The 17,196-nt window shown below is 38.3% G+C and overlaps 1 protein-coding gene, 1 long non-coding RNA gene and 1 other non-coding gene across 5 annotated transcripts in view; 2 read left to right on the forward strand and 1 right to left on the reverse strand.

Annotated features, from left to right (window-relative positions):
* Positions 1-1,693: 1,693 nt before the first annotated feature.
* On the reverse strand, positions 1,694-4,809 carry LOC118646442. Of its 3 annotated transcripts, XR_004964020.1 has the most exons (5): positions 4,222-4,367; positions 4,050-4,152; positions 3,675-3,900; positions 3,475-3,594; positions 1,694-2,313 (listed from the first exon to the last, which is right to left on the reverse strand). It is a non-coding gene; the product is annotated as an uncharacterized LOC118646442 (long non-coding RNA). The 3 variants fall into 3 exon arrangements; XR_004964021.1 differs by lacking the exons at positions 4,050-4,152; positions 4,222-4,367 and adding an exon at positions 4,677-4,809; XR_004964019.1 differs by lacking the exon at positions 4,222-4,367 and having other exon boundaries at positions 4,050-4,208.
* Positions 4,810-6,042: 1,233 nt separating this feature from the next.
* Positions 6,043-17,196, forward strand: part of LOC105837273 (von Hippel-Lindau tumor suppressor homolog) — a 47,064-nt gene continuing 35,910 nt past the window's right edge. The window contains exon 1 of the mRNA XM_036289365.1: positions 6,043-6,307. The gene's annotated coding sequence lies outside the window, so the exon portion shown is untranslated. The remainder of the gene's footprint in view (positions 6,308-17,196) is intronic.
* Positions 7,127-7,216, forward strand: Trnay-gua. Its single transcript is given in 2 exon segments — positions 7,127-7,163; positions 7,181-7,216. It is a non-coding gene; the product is annotated as a tRNA-Tyr (tRNA).

Below are 17,196 nucleotides of genomic sequence, written 5' to 3' on the forward strand. Positions count from 1 at the left end.
ACTGCTGGCAGGCAGACTCGGCGGTACTCGGCGCTAGTCGGCGCGACTCGGCGTTGCTAGGCGACCGACTTGTTGACTCGCCGCGCCTGCGCCACTGCCGCCATGTTGCTCCGTTGCTCCGCGCTCCAGTCGTCACGTACGCCACTCCAGCGCCGGTCGGACGGTCCGTCGACTCCGTGCGTGTCTCGTAGTCGTAGTCGTAGGGTAAGGCAGAGACAAACGTAAGTCGTAATATACTACTATTCTAGAGTCCAGAATAGTATACTACGACATGTACGACTTACGTTTTTCCTACGACTACGACTGCGACACCTACGTCTCGTTCTCTGCCTTTGGCTTAAAGAGTGAAAAGGATATTCGGTAGAATATCGCGAGTGCCAATTAAAGTGCTACTAGTCGTCGTGCGAGCATACGAATTCTCGAAACGAATTTGTCTCCGTTTGTCGTATCTCGGCGCGTAATTTTCATTTAAACGGTTTTCCTCGGCCTGCGTTTCCATGAAGTTACGTGACGTCACGCCACTTTCGTGCCAGGTTGATTTTCGCCGCCAATCAGACGAGCCGTCCTTTTCACTTTTTCAAATGTAACGGTCGCGCCAAGTGAAATTCTCGCGCGAGGTTTACGTTTTACTCGTGTGTGATATATTAACCGTAATATCGGGAGTGCCGAATAAGGTATCGGGCGATCGTTATTAATGTGCGGTTCGAGAAAAGCAGGATGATGTCAGCAGAAAGCGGCATCCATGAATCAAGCGACTCGGTATTAAATATACTATTTTTTCAAGTGATACATTTCTTTACCTGCTTTTGTGTTTGAGTTTAGGAATAATATTTATCACATTTTCAGAATCAAAACGGGAAAAGGAATGTAGCAGTAGCAGCAGCAGCATCAGCAGTAGGAGCAGCGACAGCAATCGGTGAGTGAATTTTTATCAAATCAATTATTTGAATTTATATCACGTTTATGTCGAACAAAATATGTGATAAACGTGATGCGAAATAAAATATTGCTCTCAAGCAACTTTAAGCAGTAGGACAACTACAGTAGAGACTTTTGAACTTGTCATCAAATAAATATACATATTGGGATTCGACTTGAATACAATAATGGCACTTTCATTTCGCTGCCTCGTGAGATTCAAACTGTTTGAGTTTAGGAATAATATTTATCACATTTTCAGAATCAAAACGGGAAAAGGAATGTAGCAGTAGCAGCAGCAGCATCAGCAGTAGGAGCAGCGACAGCAATCGGTGAGTGCATTTTTATCAAATCAATTATTTGAATTTATATCACGTTTATGTCGAACAAAATATGTGATAAACGTGATGCGAAATAAAATATTGCTCTCAAGCAACTTTAAGCAGTAGGACAACTACAGTAGAGACTTTTTGAACTTGTTGTCATCAAATAAATATGTATTGGGATTCGACTTGAATACAATAATGGCACCTTCATTTCGCTGCCTCGTGAGATTCAAACTGATACTTACACTAGTCAGTAAATTGATATATGTACTTACAAAACTTAATACAGTTTAAGTAAAAAATATTTTAATCAAATCTATATAAAAATTAAATCTAGAAAGTATCAATTTGCAATTTATTATTTTAGTCTTATTATTCTAAAATTTTTATTAAACAGTCGTTACTAATGATCAGCAACTATTGCAGTAATTTTACTAATATAAGTCAAATTCATTGCAAAATTTATTTTTTATTTAATACTTTTTACATTTTAATAATATATTGCTTCATGAGTAAACACATGTACACAAGTACAACAAGAAGTTATCACATTCATATGAGATAAACAATATTTACAATAACAGATAAACAATACATTTAAAAATGTGCTCATTTTTTATCTGTTCTGTATTCTGAAATATTAAACTTAAAAATTTGATGTGAAAATACAAGTATCTTATCCGACTATAAAATTTTGTAATAATTTAACAATTAAGTATCTGTCATTACTATTTTTTCCCTTCATTTAAAATTTATTGTAATACACATAATAACGTAGTATCATGTAATTGCTGCATAATTGCTTCTTCCTTGTTTTTAATACTTACGTACATTTTTTTAATATTATGTATTAACAATATAAAAAGGTACTTTCATCGAATTATTTCGCATTAACAGTTTATAAAAAGTCGTATTATAAAATATTTCGTAATATCTCATTCATTGCGAATTTTTTATCATCAAATAATAAAAAACATAGTATTACTGGCAACCTTGTAACAGCAGGCTCAAAATTTAAGTCAAGCTTAAACGAAGATCTATAGAAACTTGTAGCAGTCTTGAAGTCACCCTGTAAAAAAAATACTAGTTAATACGAATAGTTAAATCTCTGTTTCATTATACAGTTAAGGCCAAAAGTATTACGTAAAAATATTTTTTATTCATTTGGAATTCTTTTATTTTCAATTAGAATGTTACTTTAAAAAAATAATGCGTTATATTACATTATCGTTATTTTTTGTAAAAAATAATTTAATACCATCATTTAGAAAGTAATGATTCTTTATCTTATATTTTTGTGATGTTAAAGTAAAATATTAATTTTAAAATACATTATTTAAAAATTAATATTGAAACTTAAAACTCCAAACTATATAATATATATAAGCTTTCTTTTATATATATTAAATTTATCTAATAATTCTTCTCTAATTTTTATTATAATTCACATTAATATTTTTATTTTTTATATACTTGTATATTTTGATAGCCATCATTGTTTTTGATGAAAGTTTACTGTGCGTGCGTGCGTGCGTGTGTGTGTGCGCGGTGTACACACACACACACACACACACACACACACACACACACACACACACACACACACACACACACACACACACACACACACACACACACACACACACACACACACACAGTAAACTTTCATTAAAAACAATAATGGCTATCAAAATATACAGTTTATAATAAAAAGTACCAAATATTTTTCAATATTTAAAAAACTACCAACTAGAATTAAAACAACAATAAAAGTAACAGCTGAATTTGTTACTATAAAAATGTAACAATATTATCATATTAACAACAAAAAAGTAACGATAACGAATAATGTATTGCATTCCAACCCTGATTATTTTTTATTGGTTGCTAGCATTACAACATAAGTTTAAGGGTTCTTGAAACAAAGAATAATTCACATTTTAATTTCTGTGTTTGTACTTCAAGTTGTCCTTGTAGTTAAAACCTTGTACCTTTGCAGTTAAAAATATTAAAAAAAATTTAAGATGTCTAATATTTTGATTACAGCTATATAATAACTTGTATCTAATAAAGTAATATTTAATTTACCAAAGCAGCATAAATATTAGCGACAATGTAATGGTTGATTATGAAGTCTGGAGAGTGCTATTGAGAGTGCTATCTGAGCGATCTCAAGAGAGTCGTGAAAATAATTTTGTGAACCAAGTAAAGACGTTTACAAGAAGTATACCTTGCATATCCTTCAGAGTGTTATCTAAACTCTGCCACAACAATCTAGTGCTTTGCGAGTATTGCCCACCATGCGTCAATAAAATGATGCAGCTATTGCCAAGGTCCAAGAGGCATAATGCTAATTTAAGGCAGTATATATTGATTATATTATGCGTGTAAAACCGAGTATGTAATTATTAAAATACGATGAAGAATTACCTTTTGCAAAACAAACGCGATTTTAGAACAGAGTCCTTGCAGAGTATCGTTCTGCTTTTCAGTTGTCATCATCAACCATTCAGTTATATCGAGGTCAGTTTTGTATTACAATAACTGCGAGAATTGAACCATCTCAGTCACAGGATTCATCTTGAAATTACCCTTATTACACATTGGTTGTAAATTCGGGACATCATCGCTTAATGATTCGATCTCTTCTTCGATTCTGAAATCGAAGAATCAATTTACATATAATTTAGTTGTGTTACGTGGCGCATCGTGTGTGTGTATTGCGTGTGCGCATGTGTGTGCTATTACACGCACACAGCATAGGTATATACATTTTTTAATTTATATAATATACCGATTACATACGTCAAGTTTCGTCGTATAAATTTGTGAAATACCAGAGAGGAACCTGAGAGTGGTCATCCCGTCGTTTTAGGGGTCGGTTGTTCCAACTTCTTGGTAAACTTACCTATCAGATAAATATATGTTTGTCTTTATTTATATTTAAGAAAAGAAATGAAGATAGACACGTGCTTACTTGGTAGGTAAGTTTACCAAGAAGTTAAAACAACCGGTCCTAGGTGGCCCTAGATGTTTCCATCCATCAACAAAAAGTGCACATTGAACTATGTAGTCAATTATTCACGAATCCCGTAGGTAATGTGCATAACTTTTTAGGTTTTTTCTATATAGATTTTCAGTACTGACAGTAAATATCGGAACGCAGCCTACATAGTTCAATGTGCACATTTTATGCACATAGAGGTGCTGATGAATGAAAACACCTAAAACGACGCGATGACTGCTCTCAGGTTCCTTTCTGGAATAAAGAAAGGATTAATAATAAATTTTCTTTCAATTGAGTATAATTATTATTTCACGAATGTTTACTAATTAGATTTTACGCGTTTACTTTTGTCGTTGTCTTGCGATGTTAGTTAGCTTTTCTTATGTACAAATTCTCTAATGAGAGCGTGTTGTCTGTCTCCGTACCCATTTGAATGTCCCGCGTTGTACGTTGCGTGCGTGACGTCACGATGCTACTTAACGCGCCATCGCGCCAGTCTGCCGACGCCATTTTGGATTCTGCTCCCCACTGGGCAAATGCTTCTCGTCCGTGTTGTGTGTCGCGGGTTCGAATTGTGCGCGAACACGATATCGAGGATTCCGAATACAATGACGGACGATCGTCCTAGACACGCAGTGGTCGAGTCGCAAAGAGATATATACGAAATACAACTCTTGCTTGCGAAACGGGACGTTGCTTGCCTCGTCGCGGCACATCGAGACGGGTACTCGCGCGAGATTTTTCCCGCGGATTTTATTTGCGCAATAAAACATCGAGTGTCCAGTGAAACACAACTAGTTACCGAGAAAACTGTTAATTTAACTGTATGTAGGATATAAAATTTTCAAATGGGAGTGAGTTTTTATTAATTAGGCAGGACAAAGTTTGTAATTTCGCGTAATCGCACGTTCCCCGCGTCGTTCTATTGTGAAACGCGACGTGATCGTCGTGATCGGGAGTATTGTACGAAGTATCGCCAGACCTTGTGCTCTCGCCGTTATTCGTGTGCAAGTAATGTGCGACAAATTTGGCGCGAAGGAGCCACGAAGGACAATAAGGCGAAATTCGAGAGCAGAAGGCCCGGGGGGCATCAAGCGGCACAACTATGGGTAAATATTTTATTAATGATTTAGATTATTTAGAAGATTAAAAAAACCGATTTTATGGTACTTATTAAATTTTATGAGCGTTTATAATATCTAAAAGATTTCTGTAAATATAAATTAAATGTAAATATTTAATTATTAAATATCTGCAGATATTAAGGATGCTTAATGGATAAATAAAAAATTGAATGCGCGCAATAATTATTATCTTGTAAAATGTCGATTGCTTTGAGTACTGTTTTACTTGTATGTTTACGTATATCAATACTTTTCAATTATACCTTTGAATATTTGGGACCTGCAACGTTGATAATCGCGAAGTTATTCAAAGTCGGTAATCTTGATATTTTGATTACCATCAGATTTAAATCTGTAAAGCTGATGTAAGATGGCGCCACACTAAGACTCCTTTGCCGTAAAGATTGAATTAAAGATGTCATTTAAAGTGTCGCGTATATTCTTTATACAATAATAATATAAATACAGAAAAATTGTATATCTTAATTACAGTTTCATGTATTTTAATATTCTGCTTGAACAAATAAAAGGACGTATATAGTTCGGTAACGCGACGTGGAGACAATTCGCTTCTCTACAAGGAACCCGGTGTGAATCGCGCGGGTGCTGACAGATGTCGCGGAGAGTACCGTTTTCACCGCGCTCGCGCAAGCTACGGGGTCTACGTGACCAACGGAACGCCTCCACCACCATCTTGTGCGTGTGTGTCGTCGCGGGACTTTGTGTCGCGCGTCCGCGTGATGTTAACGACGTGATATGCGTGAGTGGCAGCAGCGTGGGTGCAGCGAGGATCTCGCGGAGGGCGTTCGACGGAAGAGCTGACGCAACGTGACGACTCGGCGCCGAAGGTGTCTCGCGCGTGCGGCGACGACGAGCGGCCCCGGGCCAAGGAGGACGATCGCACGCCAGGAGACCCGAGGACATCATCTCCGGTGAGTCGCTCGTTTTTGTTTACGTTCGTCCGCCGCGACGCCGATCTCTTCTCGCTCCCGCACAGCTTCTCCTCGGAGCGACTCGCACCGAGAAGTTGTCACGTGTCCGCGGCGCGTTCTCGCTGCCGACTCGCTCCGAACGTGCGGCTCCGGTCGTGTATTTGTTACCTAACCTTACCTGCTCGCCGCCGTCAGCTGTATAGCGCGTCCGTGTATGTGTGTGTATCCGTGTAATTCTCGACGAAGTCGGGGCGATCTGCCGTTTGAAAGATCGATGGAAATTCTCTCCGCTCGCGGTGACATTTTTTTTTTGCGGCACGCTGAATTGATTAATTGCATCGCGGCCAAGCGGAACGCTTACGTCAGCGCACGCATGACCGGCGTGTCTGTGAGAGAATAAACGCGCGTTTCATTAAGGTTGCGAGATGCGATCACTCCGTTAGAAAACTCGGCGTGTTCGATACATCGCGTACAAATGTGTGCGTGTCGTATACCGCTCGATGGTGTCATTATCGCATTAGATCATAGTACGTATATAACGGCAAACTCCCTTATACGCGATACAAGTTGTAGGAAAGATCGAGGGTTTCAGATTGACACAATTCACTAAATTAGGAATTGGAAATAAGGAATTGGCTTCCGAATAAGGAGAAGTCGGGCAATCAAGTTCAATTTCTCATTCCTTTCTAGAAGCGTGATCTCTCTGTGTCTTGTAACTAATTTATTTCTTCCAACGTGTTTAATTTCTTATTTTTCGTCTCGTTATGTCGAGGTCTTAACGATTCTTCCTGAAGGCTGAATCACGAGTCACTTACGTAGCCTTCGATAGCTCAGTTGGTAGAGCGGTGGACTGTAGTTGGTTTACTTGGAGACATCCATAGGTCGCTGGTTCAAATCCGGCTCGAAGGAATTTTTTTTCTTCCCTGTCCGCGAATTTCTTCCTCATTTTCTCTCACGTAAATAGGAAATATATACGACGTTACTAATATTCACAATTTTTTTTTATTAAAAAGGAATATTTTATTAGAGAACATGTTTCGATAAAAAATTGCTTTCAAAATTTTTTTATTATATATGTTTCATATATTATACATATTTTATATATTTTATGTAGAGGCAAACGTGAAAAAAAACTGATGGTCATCGGTTATTATTCCATATAGAAATAATACAATGGGATATTAACATAAGAATTGCTTCGGTATATAACACACAATTGACATTACCGAATAGTGTATATTTCGTAAAATTTCTTCTCACTTTCTGAAACAATGATGAATCTGTGAATACAACAGAAAGGAGAGCGCGTGAAATTTGGGATTCCCCTTATATTTTGTAAAAAAGAAAAAGAAAGAAGAAATTTGTTAATGCAAGCCGCCGCCGGCGCCGGTGTAATCTGGGTTTAGGCGAGATGAGAAATCACGTTGTTATCGCGGCTACGTTTGCCGCCTGCCGATAGAGCAGCGATATCGCAGTGATCGCACGTAGGGCATAACCGTAATCTAAATGGACGAGCTCGAAAAACGGCGCGAACGGACGGCGGGCTATGAATATTCGCGGTTAAACGGATTAAAGGCCGAAAATATCCATATTATCGGGGACATATGGGACGAGGCGGGGCCGTAAGGCGCAGTCGCGCGGCCCGCTCGCGATATACAATATATCCGCGGAGGGTAATTTATAGCCGCGCGTTCTAATCGTCTTTTCCAGCGCTATAATTTATTACTACTCCATCCATATTTATTGGCGCTTCGGCCACTGCATTCTCTGCCGACCGTCAGATTGGTTATATTGTTGGCGGCCCGTGCGCGACACACACACACACACACACGCACGCACGGCAATAAATTATCCGGCGCGTGAAGGTGCGACGGCTGACGCGCGCTGATAGATTGCGGTGGAGAGGAGAAACGATTTATTTAAGCAGCGCGGGGTATTTTACGCCCGGTACAATTTTCGATATGTATACGTTTAGGATATACGTGCAACGGACCGTTATTCGCGAATTAATGTGCGGAAGAAAAGTGCGAACGATTCTCGCGAAGTCAACAATTCGTGAAAAGAAATCATGGAAAATTACATAAATATAATATTGGAAAATTGCATAATTTATAGTGGAAATATAGAAAGTTTTTTAGTAATTTTATTTCTAATTGTGCAAATATAATTTTTCGTTTAATATTAAATGTATTTGCGCAATTAAAGATAAATTAAAAAAATTATATATATATTATTATCAATTGTGTAAGTTTAACACATATTTACATAATTTTACACACCCTTTTTACAATGTATAACTTACATGGAACTTCTTTATGTGTATCGTATGAAATTTTGAGTGACGAAGAATCGAATACGTCATACTCGCGATTAATATCATTGACGAACTGCTATCGAAATTACGAATGCCTATTAGACTAAAATTTTAGCGATATATTCGGTTCGCTCGCTTGATTTTCCATCCGATGATTCCTTTATCGACAGTCCGTCGTAAATTAAACATTTGTGCAATAATGCGGAATTCATGCGTACCATCAAAGTCCCACACGCATAATTTGCGTGCATAAGCGCGTGCAGCGGGACCATTTAGTTTGTATTACTGATTTCTGTGATTATTGATAATATATCACGCGTATTATTACACGGGTTATATTTTCGCATTGATAGTAATACGAGGGCGCGCGATACGACATCATTTTACGCCGAGAAAGTTACTGTTTTTAAATATTGATAAAGCGGCGGACATTGATTGACGACTGGTAATTGATAATGCAATTTTTACATATTTTAGAATATTGACGTGTAACGAGCTGGAAAAATGACTCTCGCGTGAATTTTATTTTTTATCACGGTTTTATTTCCCACACGAAGCGAATGAATTAACGACCCGGAATAATTTTTTCATCGCGAACTGAAACAATGCGCATATAGAAAATCACATAGCTTCGAATAAATTATTACGAAAATTATCAATATGATTTTAACGAAAAATACTACCGGTACCGGTGCTTTTCGAGCGCGTCACCATAATGAAAAACGAATAACAGTTATCGCAGTAAAAATTATTTAAAAAAAGAATTCAACTCATGTCAGAGGTGGCTCGTTTTCAGGTCGTGTTTTAAATTAATTTTCTCCGCGAGAGAGCAAACGCGCGATTAAGCTCGGACATTGACGCGTTTGACGAATAATTAGAAGGATGCGTAGGTGAAAAGAAACGCTATAAATTAAATTTATTCGTGCGGACGATAAAATCCGCAAACGCGTGACGGTTCTTTGATGCGGCCGAGACGTGGGATCGAATTTACGAGTGCGCGGCAACCTCGACCGGTCCGCGTGGTCGTGCACGTGCGAGATATTACGTTCCTGTTCAGTGGCATAGCGCGTAATCGGCCGTTAAATTCGCCCGGTGTGTCGGCATGAACGACACACAAAACGATTCAATTAGCGCGTTCGGCTTCCGGCGCGTCACCGCGTGCGACATTGATACTCCCGTCCTGTCGCTTCTCTTCCAATTTCGTGCTCCCACAAAGGTAACCGTCGCGCGCGCGATGCGTCGTTTATTGTTATTCAAATGACGAGAAGCTGCGCTTGAAATAATTCATTCGACGCGACCGAAATTCTGGCCCTGCAGTGGCATGTTTGACGGTCGCGGTGCGCATCCAACGGTAGGATTCGCAGAGGAACAGCCGGATGTATATATTTCAAATTCCGACTGTTAAAGAAGTTTTCCAGCTTAAAAGTGAAAGAAAGCCACATGACTTTGTTTATGTATATGATATATTCTTTAATGGAAAATTTTGGCCATGCCATTTTTTAAATACCAAATAATGTATGAAATTTAAGCACCAGATATAATTTGTCATTTAAAAATATTTTATTTGCAATAAGGTACGGAAAAATTGAAAAAAAAAGTTTATAATGATTTATAATTGAATGTAGTAACGAGCTACATTGCCATATTTTTATCATAATGTTTATTTAATTCATGAATATATTATACTTTTGCATGAAAACGTAAAACTTTATTTCTGTAATTAAAAAAATTTTTTTTCTAAACTCCATTTTTTTTCTTATGAATGTAATTTTTTCAAAATTCTTATATTGCGTTTGCGCAATATAAAATTATTTAAAACTTTTTTCTATAAGACTCAATGCTATTTTTGCAAATTATTGGAAGGAATTATACTGTCAAAAACTTTTTTTTTTAATTTAGGAATATTTATATATCAATCATAAATTTATTCTCAAAACTTGGTCAAGTTCTTATATGAAAAGACTGGAGAACTTCCTCAATATACGCGCAACGAGCAGTTTGTTACTTTCGGAAATGTAATTATCGCTACGATTATTCGTAGTGGCTGGGGATATCGACGTAGCTCAATATCGAGCATTCCCGCGGGAAGGCACAGAAGGGGAGGGGAATCCTTCGTTGTTCGGAAGTATATGAAATCTAAGGTTACCTACGGGAGCTGCGAATGCAAAATTAACTTTGTCAGGATGAGTATACTCGTCTACAGGTATTTTGACGAGAGCAACACGAGTGAAACACAAGCTCTCCCGCCCCGGATTTCAAAGTATCGCGGACCGATGGTCCTTGCGTCACGTCCGTGCCGGTTTCCCTACATATAGATTTTGTCTCATCGCGCGGCTACGTGATCGCCGCCGAAAGGTATCATCATTTAGACGTGGCGAGGATCCACCGCGTGAGGTTTAGACGCGCTACATCGCGGGTCGGCTACATGAATTATTAACGACAGGGCTTGCAGCGGGAAATTCCCACGGGGCGGCAAGAGACGCGTATGTCGCCCGAAACTCTGCGAGTTGTGTTATTAGTTCCCGCCATTGAAAGGCATGGGTCCCTCTCTCATATCGCGTCCGTCCGATTATCCCGCACGCTATACAGAGCGATATCATTTTCGACAGACGCTGAGAACCCGACAGAGTAGTCTCATCTTCGCTTTTCTAATTAGCACACAAAATTGCGGATGAACGTAAAATCCATTTCTTTCCGCGATGTAATTAAATTTTTCTACGTCGGGCACGGGACGCTTCATCTAAATTGCCGCTTCATTAACCGTTGCGGAATATTGCAGAAATATTATGACTCTCCTGATACATTTATAATTATAAGAATAAATGGAAACTTTAACAATTCATATTTGTTCATTCAGACCAGTCAGATGCCATTTTTAGTATTTAGCATAAAATAACGGTTTTGTTTAAAAGGAAATAAGTGTGTAGGAGACAGAACTGATTGTCGTAAAATGTGTAAGTCGCACGATATCATGACAAAGGGGTACGTTTTTTTTTTTAATTTTACAGTATGTTATCGCGTGCATAATTTGCATTCGTAAAAGTTGAATCGCCCTGTAGGTACCTTTGAGAGTGCCACAGGGGGATAACGCGGATGGATGCGGACGTCGACTTACAACCTACTATCCGGATTAACATATTATCTCTCGTCTCAAAGGGCTTTTCATGTCATTAGGTAAGGCGGATCTGCAATAACAATGATTGTTGTGCTTGAGGGGTTTGCTGTGGGCTACGCGCCTGTTTCCCCGCAATTTCGTCTTTGGAGTTGATGCATAATGTATAATTTAATTTAATGTAATACCGCAACGTAATGTCAGCAAACGCTGGATACTATGGCGTATACATCGTAAGCAGAGCGTGGTTAATAGTTGCTAATTGATAGTGAAGCATCGTGCATTTCTCATGTGACAACAAATTTATTATATTGAATAACTGAAAAATTTTGCACATTCTTATATATAAAATGTAACAAAAAAATATATTTAATAATCTCATTGTAAAAGAGAGAATGAAATACAAATATAAAATACAAAGGAGAAATAAAATTGGTATTTCGAGTGAATTAACAAATGAACACATGTGCCGTGCTAACTTTATTTTCTATCAAAAACGTTTTTACGCGGTACGTAAAAGTATACGGATATTTTTACAATCAATTTCTACAAAATACGAACAAAAAAAATATACACTCGTGATCAGAGAGGGAATAGCTTTTTCATCTTGTATAGCTATGTTATTAAACTCATCTCACTATCGCCTGACAACTTAGCCAGCCAATAACATGTAGATTAGAGCTGGGACACGGTGGAGCTTTGACGGTATTATCATCTTTATCATGCGAGAGAGAGAGAGAGAGAGACAAAGAACGAGGAATATCGGCTCCATTGGCGAACGTGCGAAGGCATCTTCTCGGTCACGCTCCGTTTCATCCAGGGTTCGCGTGCCAAGAGTAGTTTACACGACCGTGCCGGATCTGTAGACATAGTTTCACGCTTTAGATATGCCCGAATGGCGGTTTGGTAATCGCGCGTGGGAGGCATCATTGTCACGATTACATCTAAATATGAGAGAAACTCTGACGTAAACGGGTTGCCGTGTGTTCCGAATACATTTTTTTCATAGGCAGAATTGTTGCGAGTTTGAAAAGTTGAAAAATGCAAGAAAAAGAGCGAGCGAGAGAGAGAGAGAGAGAGAGAGGAGGGGGAGGGAAGTCAGAACGAGAGTGATTAGCGGCAGAATTTTACGTAATGATTAATTCACGAGAAAAGGTTCGATATTAGCAATCGAGTGTCGCATAAATTTTTTCATGAAGTAAGATGAAGTTTTTTGATTCGACAATCTTAAGTTTGATGTAATTTGTCTCGTCCCCCTTTTCCGTGACATTATATAAATAAAATTATTCATATAAATCACACAGAAAAAGCTACGGAAAGTCAAGTAAATAAATTGCATCACTCTTGAATTTCTGATGTGCTCTGGGGCAAGCTCTATTCTCTTCTCGAAGAATAGACAAATATGCTAAACTACGTAGAAAGCGTAAAGAAAGTTACTGCATATCGATGTTACCATCTAGAGACGGAAAAGATGTTAGTCTAGAAACCTCCTTGAGCCACGTGTTTCTCGGGATTCACCGAGATGCATGCACCGTGGCACTTTACTAATTACGGTGAATCAAAAGCAGCTGGAGAGGTGCCGATGGCACAGCTTCATCCCGCAGACGTCTTACGCTAAACTTGTCCTCGATATTACTCCTTTTATGAAGATGCGCCCGAGGTGCTGAACCGAGACGCGTAATAGCGAAATAAACCCTGCGATAACACGATTATTATGCGAATTAACAAAAAATTAACCATTATTAGACAACTTTTAGCAAAGCCATAAAAAATGGAGTAGTTGATTCTTTAACGTCATACATCAAATAATTAAATATTTATTTTTTTATTAAATACATATTTTTTAAATTAACTGGTGTAGAATATTAATATATATATAACTTTTTTAAAAATAGACAATTAAAAAAATAGACAATATATTATGTTACAAATTGTATAATTTATATGAATCTCTGTATATTCTTTGATTATTATATAAATCAGTGTAAATTGGCAAAAATAAAATATGTTTCGATTATTGAATAAATCGTTATAGAGGTTTTTCTGATAATTACTTTTTAAATTGAAATATTTTAATACTTTTATAAAATACATTAATACACAGATATCTTGTTTGATTTGCGAATAAAAATTGAAATTTATCTTTTTCAAATTTATTAAACATGAGAAAAACATTAGAAATAATATTAGAAAAACTTACTGTGCAACACATTCTAATTATATTTTATTATATTTGAAACGTGTTATATTTCAACTACCACTAAATCAGTTATTCAGTGCGTCTTGCCATTTTTCTACACTATAAATAATCACAATATATAATAATTAAAGACGATGTAAAATCTTTCAAAAAATATATCTTTAAAAGTGCATTTAATGAGCGTATTGAGATATTTATGATGCCCCGGATGAAGGAAGTGAAACTTCCGAAGGATTATGCGATAATGGCGGCATGCATAATCCCGGAATGAGTTGCGCTGGAAGTTGATCGGATTCGCGGAACGGTGGACATCGCGTTAATGAAATTGTCTAAGTAACGGCCGCGCATAACGCATCTCTCGGTGTATAAAGTGTGATCCCCGGGATCTTTACTGTTATGCAAATCGGGAACGACGCGAATGTCGGTGGTCGAGCGAGGTGATTCACGAAAGCGTTACGCGACGCCGGGCCCGGTAACCCCCTAATTTTAATTAAGATCGCTATCAATTCCGCCCATTCTCAGCGCGGCTGGTGGCTCCTTGTTTCCCCGCTCGTTTCACTAACCCACTTTGGCAGTTTCTTTGTGTTACGGATTGCGTGTATCTCCCGGCAAGGACATCGAGCTGTATTACCGATGACGTAAAAGCTCCTTCATTTTCAGCACGTAGGAACACGAATATCCCGCTCCAATTTGGCACTGTTTTTGAAGCGAAATGCTTTCGCAGCCATATATTCGCACCGAGAGAACAGAACAACTCATTAGTAACCAGAAGCAGTAAATTTCTATCGTATATATTTCATCTTGATTGCGCCAAAGTGAATGGCGTGACAGCTTAATGGACGTTTAAAATATAGATATTCCCCACGAGCTTTCTTTTCTACCTTCTCTCAAATTATATTTGGCTTTACTTTTCTGATATACGATCTCATCGTACGGTCCTATCTAACTCGCTATTTCTCATTGCGCGTGTATGTATATGTATATGCGTGGTCATATGGCAATTTGCTTGTACAGAATTTATGATCGCCGCTATAGATACAAATGTAGGCATTCCAGAGCGTATCTCGCTCGTGAAAAAGGGTACCTACCTACGGGTGGCCCGTGGGTACTTCATCATATAAATGTACATATAATGTGCAATACGATTGAGATATTTCTTTTCCGTTGTGCAGTTGTTCGCCACTCACTTTCTCAATATTGGTACCTCACGGCGGTGGAACGGCGACGTTTTCGATTAGACGGGAGGGATTCCTGTCCCCGAATCGATTGAGATTGTGTCCTTTTCATTCTGTTGCCGGATTCCGACGCGCGCAATCCGGTTCCCAGTCGCATCCCAAACAAATATCAGGAGCGACCAATATTGATTCTGTCGTTCCTGCTTTTCTGCTTTCGGCGTTCCTTCCTCGTCACACATTTCCTACAACAATGGCCCTGTTCCGAGAGGGAATTTATGTCCGCGTAATAAAATGCTTTAAAGGCTTAATCCACGTCTGCGGATATCTACGTGCTCGTGCGGTTTCAGTTGCTCGAAGGAATTGTAGAAGGGGGAATACCCTATTCTCGGAGATTTGTATAGCTCTTCAGCCTCTACGTTTATTGTCTCCAGACTGGAAAAATGTAAGAGTATAGTGCTATTAAAGTACATGCTTACGATTTTTAAATTTCACGAAAGAAAATAAAAATACGAGAGTTAAATCTTTATTAGAAATATGCCGATAATAAACGCTGCACTTTTTCCCTTATTTCCCTCGATGATTTATTCAAGACGACTGTAAAACGCACGTATAGATATAAATATAAAACGTACATACAGATATAAAAAAAGTTTCTACAGAACGCTTTCTTGAAGCACGTGATATTATCGGTAAGGGGAACAATTAAATTACTTTGTCGCGTGAAATTATGTAAAATAAAACATTTCCTCGAGCATAAGAGAACAGTCTGCTGATGCTGCAAATATATTCGACCGCGTTGTAGGGCGATGTGCAATGGAGGCTCAATTTCAATTTTCCGCCTTTCGGACACAGGCTGCAGCAGGTTGCAGCTTGCGTCTGCAATCGGCACTCGTGCCGATATGCGACGCTACGTACAGAGAGACAATATCCCGTGAGGTGGTCCTTCCCTAATAGTTAATAAACCAGTTCCCTATAAATTCTATCCTCCTCTCTCTCTATCTCTCGGTTTCTCTCTTCTCCGTTCTCCTATTCTAATATTCACCCCTTTCGTTCGCCCTACCTCGCGTTTACGCGGACACTCGTCTCCAGTGGATATTCGGATCGGAATGGGCTAGCAGCCAATATCGAAGCGTTCTCCTGATAGTCGTAACCGTCGCTGTTTCCGCGCGCTGTCTCTTGTATTCGCTTTCGTTATCATTTTACGTTACATGGCACGGGTTCCGCAATGAGACGAGCGCCTCGACGTGGCGCCCAATATTGTCAAATATTGTACAATTTGATAAAATTTTGAACAAGAAGACTTTTGAAAGTCTGATAAAATTTCAATAACTTTTTTGATTAAACTCTGAACTCCAAATGGATATTAATTTCCACGAGAAAGAATTATTTCGCGCTGCAATAAAAAATAAAAAAAAAAAACGGTTTTGCTGTTAAATCTAAAAATTTAGTTGGCTACAAATCTGATAATTTTGTTGAACATTAAAATATCATGAGAAATATTGCTAAAAATTTTGACATTCTAGCGGACAGTATTCATCAAAATTTTAACATACTTTTAATAAACTTATCGTTATTATCTCGATGTGGTCGTCTGATAATAGACAACAGAATTTAATTCCGCAGAGTATTGGTCTCTGACATTGCCAAGAAACAAATTGATATTTTTACCTTAATACATATTTTTACCTTAACTGTCGGTTGTAACGATATCGAATAATGCATGTTGGCAGATGCAGCGACATGTTGGAAAATAAGAAAAATACGGGAGATGCTCTTGCGATGAAAATTTCATGGTTTTAATATATACGCGACGACAGATATTACGTAAGAATATTGCGCAAGAACGTCGGTTGCTGATAACGAGTATCGGGATGACGGCGTGACAGTTCTCGAATACAAATTGACAATCAGACGAACATTGTACCGTACGGGCGCGGCGGTGAAACCGACTTTAGAAGTTTCCCCCGGCAGCTTCGTTCGCGCCGACATTCGTCTCCATTGAATATTCACCTCCGCTGTCGGAAGCTAATATTGAACTTCTCGATAACTGCATTCTACATCATGTATCCGAGTTCCTTGACCGGTTAA

The sequence above is a fragment of the Monomorium pharaonis genome, chromosome 7 (genome assembly GCF_013373865.1).
Source record: "Monomorium pharaonis isolate MP-MQ-018 chromosome 7, ASM1337386v2, whole genome shotgun sequence".
Taxonomy (NCBI): domain Eukaryota; kingdom Metazoa; phylum Arthropoda; class Insecta; order Hymenoptera; family Formicidae; genus Monomorium; species Monomorium pharaonis.